The sequence below is a fragment of the Salmo trutta genome, chromosome 4 (genome assembly GCF_901001165.1).
Source record: "Salmo trutta chromosome 4, fSalTru1.1, whole genome shotgun sequence".
NCBI lineage: Eukaryota > Metazoa > Chordata > Actinopteri > Salmoniformes > Salmonidae > Salmo > Salmo trutta.
The window spans coordinates 13,350,254-13,359,954 of record NC_042960.1 but is presented as its reverse complement, the minus strand read 5'-3'; positions in this window follow the sequence as shown (position 1 = coordinate 13,359,954).

The following is a 9,701-nucleotide window of genomic DNA, read 5'->3' as shown; positions in this document are numbered from 1 at the left end:
CCTAACCAACTTGCCCTCTAAATACACCTCTGCTGTTTTCAACCAAGATCTCAGCGATCACTGCCTCATTGCCTGCATCCGTAATGGGTCAGCGGTCAAACGACCTCCACTCATCACTGTCAAACGCTCCCTGAAACACTTCAGCGAGCAGGCCTTTCTAATCAACCTGGCCCAGGTATCCTGAAAGGATATTGACCTCATCTCTTCATTAGAGGATGCTTGGTTATTTTTTTAAAATGCTTTCCTCACCATCTTAAATAAGCATGCCCCATTCAAGAAATTTAGAACCAGGAACAGATATAGCCCATGGTTCTCTCCAGACCTGACTGCCCTTAACCAACACAAAAACATCATGTGGCGTTCTGCATTAGCATCGAACAGCCCCCATGATATGCAACTTTTCAGGGAAGTTAGAAACCAATATATACAGGCAGTAAGAAAAGCCAAGGCTAACTTTTTCAAGCAGAAATTTACTTCCTGCAACACAAACTCAAAAAAGTTCTGGGACACTTTAAAGTCCTTGGCGAATAAGAGCACCTCCTCCCAGCTGCCCACTGCACTGAGGATAGGAAACTCTGTTACCACCGACAAATCCACTATAATTGAGAATTTCAATAAGCATTTTTCTACGGCTGGCCATGCTTCCACCTGGCTTCCCCTACCGCGGTCAACAGCACTGCACCCCCCACAGCAACTCGACCAAGCCTTCCCCATTTCTCCTTCTCCCAAATCCAGTCAGCTGATGTTCTGAAAGAGCTGCAAAATCTGGACCCCTACAAATCAGCCGGGCTAGACAATCTGGACCCTTTCTAAAATTATCTTCCAAAATTGTTGCAACCCCTATTACTAGCCTGTTCAACCTCTCTTTTGTGTCGTCTGAGATTCCCAAAGATTGGAAAGCAGCTGCGGTCATCCCCCTCTTCAAAGGGAGGGACACTCTTTACCCAAACTGCTGCAGACCTATATCTATCCTACCCTGCCTTTCTAAAGTCTTCAAAAGCCAAGTCAACAAACAGATTACCGACCATTTCGAATCCCACCGCACCTTCTCCGCTATGCAATCTGGTTTCAGAGCTGGTCATGGGTGCACCTCAGCCAAGGTCCTAAACGATATCTTAACCACCATCGACAAGAAACAATACTGTGCAGCCGTATTCATTGACCTGGCCAAGGCTTTTGACTCTGTCAATCACCACATCCTCATCGGCAGACTTAATAGCCTTGGTTTCTCAAATGATTGCCTCGCCTGGTTCACCAACTACTTCTCTGATAGAGTTCAGTGTGTCAAATCGGAGGGCCTGTTGTCCGGGCCTCTGGCAGTCTCTATGGGGGTGCCACAGGGTTCAATTCTTGGGCCGACTCTTTTCTCCGTATACATCAATGATGTCGCTCTTGCTGCTGGTGAGTCTCTGATCCACCTCTACGCAGACGACACCATTCTGTATACTTCTGGCCCTTCTTTGGACACTGTGTTAACTACCCTCCAGACGAGTTTCCAAGTAAGTAAAACTAAATGCATGCAGTTCAACTGATCGCTGCCTGCACCTGCCCGCCCGTCCAGCATCACTACTCTGGACAGTTCTGACTTAGAATATGTGGACAACTACAAATACCTAGGTGTCTGGTTAGACTGTAAACTCTCCTTCCAGACTCATATCAAACATCTCCAATCCAAAGTTAAATCTAGAATTGGCTTCCTATTTTGCAACAAAGCATCTTTCACTCATGCTGCCAAACATACCCTCGTAAAACTGACCATCCTACCGATCCTCGACTTCGGCGATGTCATTTACAAAATAGCCTCCAATACCCTACTCAATAAATTGGATGCAGTCTATCACAGTGCCATCCGTTTTGTCACCAAAGCCCCATATACTACCCACCACTGTGACCTGTACGCTCTCGTTAGATGGCCCTCGCTTCATACTCGTCGCCAAACCCACTGGCTCCAGGGTCATCTACAAGACCCTGCTAGGTAAAGTTCCCCCTTATCTCAGCTCGCTGGTAACCATAGCAGCACCCACCTGTAGCACGCGCTCCAGCAGGTATATCTCTCTGGTCACCCCCAAAGCCAATTCCTCCTTCGGCCGCCTCTCCTTCCAGTTCTCTGCTGCCAATGACTGGAACGAACTACAAAAATCTCTGAAACTGGAAACACTTATCTCCCTCACTAGCTTTAAGCACCAGCTGTCAGATTCCTGCACCTGTACATAGTCCATCTATAATTTAGCTCAAAGAACTACCTCTTCCCCTACTGTATTTATTTATTTTGCTCCTTTGCACACCATTATTTCTATTTATACTTTCTTCCACTGCAAATCTACCATTCCAGTGTTTTACTTGCTATATTGTATTTACTTCGCCACCATGTCCTTTTTTGTCTTTACATCCCTTATCTCACCTCATTTGCTCACTTTGTATATACTTATTTTTCAACTATATTATTGACTGTTTATTTTACTCCATGTGTAACTCTGTGTCAAACTGCTTGCTTTATCTTGGCCAGGCCGCAATTGTAAATGAGAACTTGTTCTCAACTTGCCTACCTGATTAAATAAAGGTGAAATAAAATAAATAAAAAATTTACAATTGATTATGTTCCATGCATCACCTTGTTTTCAATTAGTAAATCATGGAAAATGTAGTAAATCAAGTTAGATGATATTGGAGATATGTCTTTTCATTTCAATTATATTTTGACCGCACAACTTTTAATTTGGACTAAACTTATACACATTTGCCCATGATAGAAATAGTCAGAAATGAACAGTTCTGAGAAAGTAGCTGATTTTAGAATTTTTAGATAATTGACGTTAATAGTAAAAATAAAAAAAGTATTAAATAGTTTGACAACCCTGTTTGTAAGCTTTTAAATTAAATACAATCATTTATATTTTCCAGTGATTTAGACATGGATGTTTCATGGTAGGGTGGGGTATGTAAAACGCGTCAACTTTGAGCACATCTATCTCCTAAATACTTTCTGACCACTTCTACCACGAGCAAATATGTATAGAAAGTATCATTCAAATCAAAAGGGGTGTGGTCAAAAAGTGACTGAAATCAAATGAAACAACCCAAAATCATAAAACCACACTACAGGCTGATCCAACTTTGATGTAATGTCCTTAAAACAAGTCAAAATGAGGCTCAGTAGTGTGTGTGGCCTCCGCGTGCCTGTATGACCTCCCTACAATGCCTGGGCATGCTCCTGATGAGGTGGCGGGTGGTCTCCTGAGGGATCTCCTCCCAGACCTGGACTAAAGCATCTGCCAACTCCTGGACAGTCTGTGGTGCAATGTGGCGTTGGTGGATGGAGCGAGACATGATGTCCCAGATGTGCTCAATTGGATTCAGGTCTGGGGAACGGGCGGGCTACTCCATAGCATCAATGCCTTCCTCTTGCAGGAACTGCTGACACACTCCAGCCACATGAGGTCTAGCATTGTCTTGCATTAGGAGGAACCCAGGGCCAACCGCACCAGCATATGGTCTCACAAGGGGTCTGAGGATCTCATCTCGGTACCTAATGGCAGTCAGGCTACCTCTGGCGAGCACATGGAGGGCTGTGCGGCCCCCCCAAAGAAATGCCACCCCACACCATGACTGACCCACCGCCAAACCGGTCATGCTGGAGGATGTTGCAGGGAGCAGAACGTTCTCCACAGTGTCTCCAGACTCTGTCACATGTGCTCAGTGTGAACCTGCTTTCATCTGTGAAGAGCACAGGGCGCCAGTGGCGAATTTGCCAATCTTGGTGTTCTCTGGCAAATGCCAAACGTCCTGCACGGTGTTGGGCTGTAAGCACAACCCCCACCTGTGGACGTCGGGCCCTCATACCACCCTCATGGAGTCTGTTTCTGACCATTTGAGCAGACACATGCACATTTGTGGCCTGCTGGAGGGCAGTGCTCCTCCTTGCACAAAGGCGGAGGTAGCGGTTCTGCTGCTGGGTTGTTGCCCTCCTACGGCCTCCTCCACATCTCCTGATGTACTGGCCTGTCTCCTGGTAGCGCCTCCATGCTCTGGACACTACGCTGACAGACACAGCAAACCTTCTTGCCACAGCTCGCATTTATGTGCCATCCTGGATGAGCTGCACTACCTGAGCCATTTGTGTGGGTTGTAAACTCCATCTCATGCTACCACTAGAGTGAAAGCACCACCAGCATTCAAAAGTGACCAAAACATCAGCCAGGAAGCATAGGAACTGAGAAGTGGTCTGTGGTCACCACCTGCTGAACCACTCCTTTATTGGGGGTCTTGCTAATTGCCTATAATTTCCACCTGTTGTCTATTCCATTTGCACAACAACATGTGAAATTTATTGTCAATCAGTGTTGCTTCCTAAGTGGACAGTTTGATTTAAAAGAAGTGTGATTGACTTGGAGTTACATTGTGTTGTTTAAGTGTTCCCTTTATTTTTTTGAGCAGTGTATAATGGTCATATTCTGGTCAGGATGCCATATGACCAAAATATGACTAGTTTAAGACGTCTTTTTTTTAAATATTGGATTTAAACAGAGAGGCGAAGGTCAAGAGCCATGCGTCCTCTGAAACAACCAAGCCACACTGCTTTTTGACACAATGCCCGCTTAACCCAGAAGCCAGCCACACCAATGTTTCGGAGGAAGCACCGTACACCTGACAACCTTGTCAGCGTGCATGCGCCCGGCCCGCCACAGGAGTCGCTAGAGCACGATGTGACAAGGACATCCCTGCCGACCAAACCCTCCCCTAACCCGGACGACGCTGGGCCAATTGTGTGCCGCGGCCGGCTGCGACAGAGCCTGGACTTGAACCAGGATCTCTAGTGGCACAGCTTGCAACTGCGATGCAGTACCTGAAACTAGCACGCACGAGCCAGAAGTGGTCCCTGAAAATTTGGTGCTACGTCACATATGTCCAGATATGTGCACCATGTCATTGCTTTCTCTTTCTCTCTGCTGTGTCCACTGAGCCGTTGGGCCCACCCTGCAACCTCATTAGATAATGATGCGTTTGAGCCAATCATTTGTGTTATGACAAGGTAGACAGAAGATAGCCCTATTTGGTAAAATACCATGTGTCCATATTATGGCAAGAACAGCTCAAATAAACAAAGCGAAACAACAGTCTATCATTAATTTGAGACATGGTAAGTCAATGCGGAAAATTTCTATAACTCTGAAAGTTTCTTAAAGTGCAGTCGCAAAACCCATCGAGCTATGATGAAACTGACTCTCATGAGGACCCCAACTAGAAAGGAAGACCCAGAGTTACCTCTGCTGCAGAGGATAAGTTTCTTTAGAGTTAACTGCACCTCAGATTGCAGCCCAAATAAATGCTTCACAGAGTTCAAGTAACAGACACATCTCAACATCAACTGTTCAGAGGAGACTGCCTGAATCAGGCCTTCATGGTCGAATTGCTGCAAAGAAACCACTACTAAAGGACACCAATAAGAAGAAAAGACGTGCTTGGGCCAGGAAACACCAGCAATGAACATTAGACCAGTGGAAATCTGTTCTGTGGAATTAAGTCCAAATTTGCGATTTCTGGTTCCAACCACCGTGTCTTTGTGAGACGCGGAGTAGGTGAATGGATTATCTTCGCCTGTTTGGTTCCCAGCATGGAGGAGGGGGTGGTGTGATGGGGTTTTGCTGGTGACAGTCAGTGATTTATTTAGAATTCAAGGCACACTTAACCAGCATGGCTACCAAAGCATTTGGCAGAAATACACCATCCAAGCTGGTTTGCGCTTAGTGGGACTATTTGTTTCTCAACAGGACAATGACCCAAAACACACCTCCAGGCTGTGTAAGGGCTATTTGACCAAGAAGGAGAGTGATGGAGTGCTGCATCAGATGACCTGGCCTCTACAATCACCCGACCTCAACCCAATTGAGATGGTTTGGGATGAGTTGTACCGTAGAGTGAAGGAAAAGCAGCCAATAAGTGCTCAGCATATGTTGGAGCTCCTTCAAGACTATTGGAAAACCATTCCAGGTGAAGCTGGTTGAGAGAATGCCAAGAGTGTGCAAAGCGGTCATCAAGGCAAAGGGTAGCTACTTTGAAGAATCTTAAAATATATTTTGATTTGTTTAACACTTTTTTGGTTACTACATATATGTGTTATTTCATAGTTAAGATGTCTTCACTATTATTCTACAATGTAGATAATAGTAAAAATAAAGAAAAAATACTGAATCAAATATTTCTCAGATACCAGAACTTGTAAATTCAATTAGACTTTATTACAAAGGTAACAGAAGCCGAGCAATTCCATGGAACAACTAAATTCTCTTGCCACAGACCTCAGGCCTTATAGGTTTCCACCTTCAGATAACACACATTGTCAACTCCCCTCTACGTTGATGATTAACACCCCTTGGCCTCTCGCCACCATTATCTTTCTGTCTCAATTACTCATAGAACTACACAATGACTCTCCCCAAGCCTGTAATGGCACAGACATTCATATACAATACAACTACATGCCCTAAAGCCAGTCACAGGACCAGGCAATGACTTCCCTCAGGCCTACAACAGCACAGGCATACATACAGTTGAAGTCATATTTTTACATACACTTTTACATACATCTACTTTGTGCATGACACAAGTAATTTTTCCAACAATTGTTTACAGACAGATTATTTCACTTATAATTCACTGTATCACAATTCCAGTGGGTCAGAAGTTTACATACACTAAGTTGACGGTGCCTTTTAACAGCTTGGAAAATTCCAGAAAATGATGTCATGGCTTTAGAAGCTTCTGATAGGCTAATTGACATCACTTGAGTCAATTGGAGATGTACCTGTGGATGTATTTCAAGGCCTACCTTAAACCTCAGTGCCTCTTTGCTTGACATCATGGGAAAATCTATAGAAATCAGCCAAGACCTCAGAAAAAAATTGGAGACCTCCAGAAGTCTGGTTCATCCTTTGGGAGCAATTTCTAAACGCCTGAAGGTACCACGTTCATCTGTACAAACAATAGTATGCAAGTATAAACACCATGGGACCACACAACCGTCATACCGCTCAGGAAGGGGATGTGTTCTGTCTCTTAGAGATGAACGTACCTTGGTGCGAAAAGTGCAAATCAATCCCAGAACAACAGCAAAGGACCTTGTGAAGATGCTGGCGGAAACAGGTACAAAGGTATCTATATCCACAGTAAAGCGAGTCCTATATCGACATAACCTGAAAGGCCACTCAGCAAGGAAGAAGCCACTGCTCCAAAACCGCCATAAAAAAGCCAGACTACGGTTTGCAACTGCACATGGGGACAAAGATCGTACTTTTTGAAGAATTGTCCTCTGGTCTGATGAAACAAAAATAGAACCGTTTGGCCGTAATGACCATCGTTATGTTTGGAGGAAAAAGGGGAGGCTTGCAAGCCGAAGAACACCATCCCAACCGTGAAGCACAGGGGTGGCAGCATCATGTTGTGGGGGTGCTTTGCTGCAGGAGGGACTGGTGCACTTCACAAAACATCATGAGGTAGGAAAATTATGTGGATATATTGAAGCAACATCTCAAGACATCAGTCAGGAAGTTAAAGCTTGGTTGCAAATGGGTCTTCCAAATGGACAATGACCCTAAGCATACTTCCAAAGTTGTGGCAAAATGGCTTAAGGACAACAAAGTCAAGGTATTTGAGTGGCCATCACAAAGCCCTGATCTCAATCCTATGGAAAATGTGTGGGCAGAACTGTGTGAACTGTCCTTGCTCGCGTGTGCAATAATAGCAAATACTAATTGAGTGTATGTAAACTTCTGACCCACTGGGAATGTGATGAAATAAATAAAAGCTGAAATAAATCATTCTCTCTATTATTCTGACATTTCACATTCTAAAAATAAAGTGGTGATCCTAACTGACCTAAGACAGGGAATTTTTACTAGGATTAAATGTCAGGAATTATGATAAACTGAGTTTAAATGTGTTTAGCTAAGGTGTATGTAAACTTCCGACTTCAACTGTACAACATAGCCAAATACACTCCAGACCAAAGGACACATTTCCACCGGTCTAATGTCCATTGCTCGTGTTTCTTGGCCCAAGCAAGTCTCTTCTTATTGGTGTCCTTTAGTAGTGGTTTCTTTGCAGCAATTCATACAGTCTCCTCTGAACAGTTGATGTTGAGATGTGTCTGTTACTTGAACACTGTGAAGCATTTATTTGGGCTGAAATTTCTGAGGCTGGTAACTCTAATGAACTTATCCTCTGCAGCAGAGGTAACTCTGAGTCTTCCATTCCTGTGGCGGTCCTCATGAGAGCTAGTTTCATCATAGCGCTTGATGGTGTTTGCAACTGCACTTGAAGAAACTTTCAAAGTTCTGGACATTTTCTGTATTGACTGACCTTCATGTCTTAAAGTAATGATGAACTGTTGTTTCTCTTTGCTTATTTGAGCTGTTCTTGCCATAATATGGACTTGGTCTTATACCAAATAGGGCTATCTTCTGTATACCACCCTACCTGGTCACAACACAACTGATTGGCTCAAACGCATTAAGAAGGAAAGAAATCCCACAAATTAACTTTTAAGAAGGCACTCCTGTTAATTGAAATGCATTCTAGGTGAGGTCAACTACCTCATGAAGCTGGTTGAGGGAATGCCAAGTGTGCAAAGCTGTCATCAAGGCAAAGGGTGACTATTTGAAGAATCTCAAATATAAAATATATTTTGATTTGTTTAATATTTCATGTTATTTTATTCTACAATGTAGAGAATAGTAAAAATAAAGAAAAACCCTTGAATGAGTAGGTGTTCTAAAACTTTTGACCGGTAGTGTACATTTTATTGATATCATCTATTGGAATGAATATTAAAATGTGAAAGAATAATGATCGTTACACAATAATTAGAATTCTTTTGCATTCCTTTGATATTTTAGATAGAAATTATTCACCAATATTGCATTTTAAAATGAAGTGCCCTTTAATATAGACCACAAAAAAATCTGATTTATTATATGAATAAAGACATTTCTAGCCTGTATCAAAATTCAGCATTTTGACATTTCCCTTTGTGCATTTATTGTGACTTTTAGGAAGATTTTAACCACTGAACCAACAAATTAATTACTGAAGATTATTATTTGTTTCATGTGATTAGTGATTCATTTATGTCCCTAATTTTACAGTGAAAAAATATTATTTTCAAAAGATATTGAACATCTAATCGTGAAATCATAGTGTAAAATCAGGTGAGCTGGTTCTACTCTTTTTGGCCATATTCTGGTGTTTTGTGGTGGGGAACTGAATGGGTCGAGCATAACACATCAACCCTGTTACCTATAGATAGACAGGCTAGAATATATATATATTTTTTGTGAAGCTTGCATTCAATTATCCCTTGTTGCACATAAAAAGGGTCCATTCCCCTAGGCTGAAGACCCGACGTTGAATTACATAGAATTCTACGTCGGGCAGAAATGTGCATTTGGATCAGGAAAGTTTCCTCTCAAGACCTCTACAAGTCATAATGCTGAATATTATATATATATATTTTACTATTTTGTTGTAAATTGCAAATATAATTGTATTCAATATTCTGCCTTGTAGAGCCTATTTCTTTAAGACTGATATCATGGAGTAACCATGGTAACAGAGATGTTTAGCCAACCATTCCCCTTCACAAGGGGATTCATGACTGATTTAAGATGAATTTATAAATCCTGTTATGGTCAACCCTTTTACTTTAT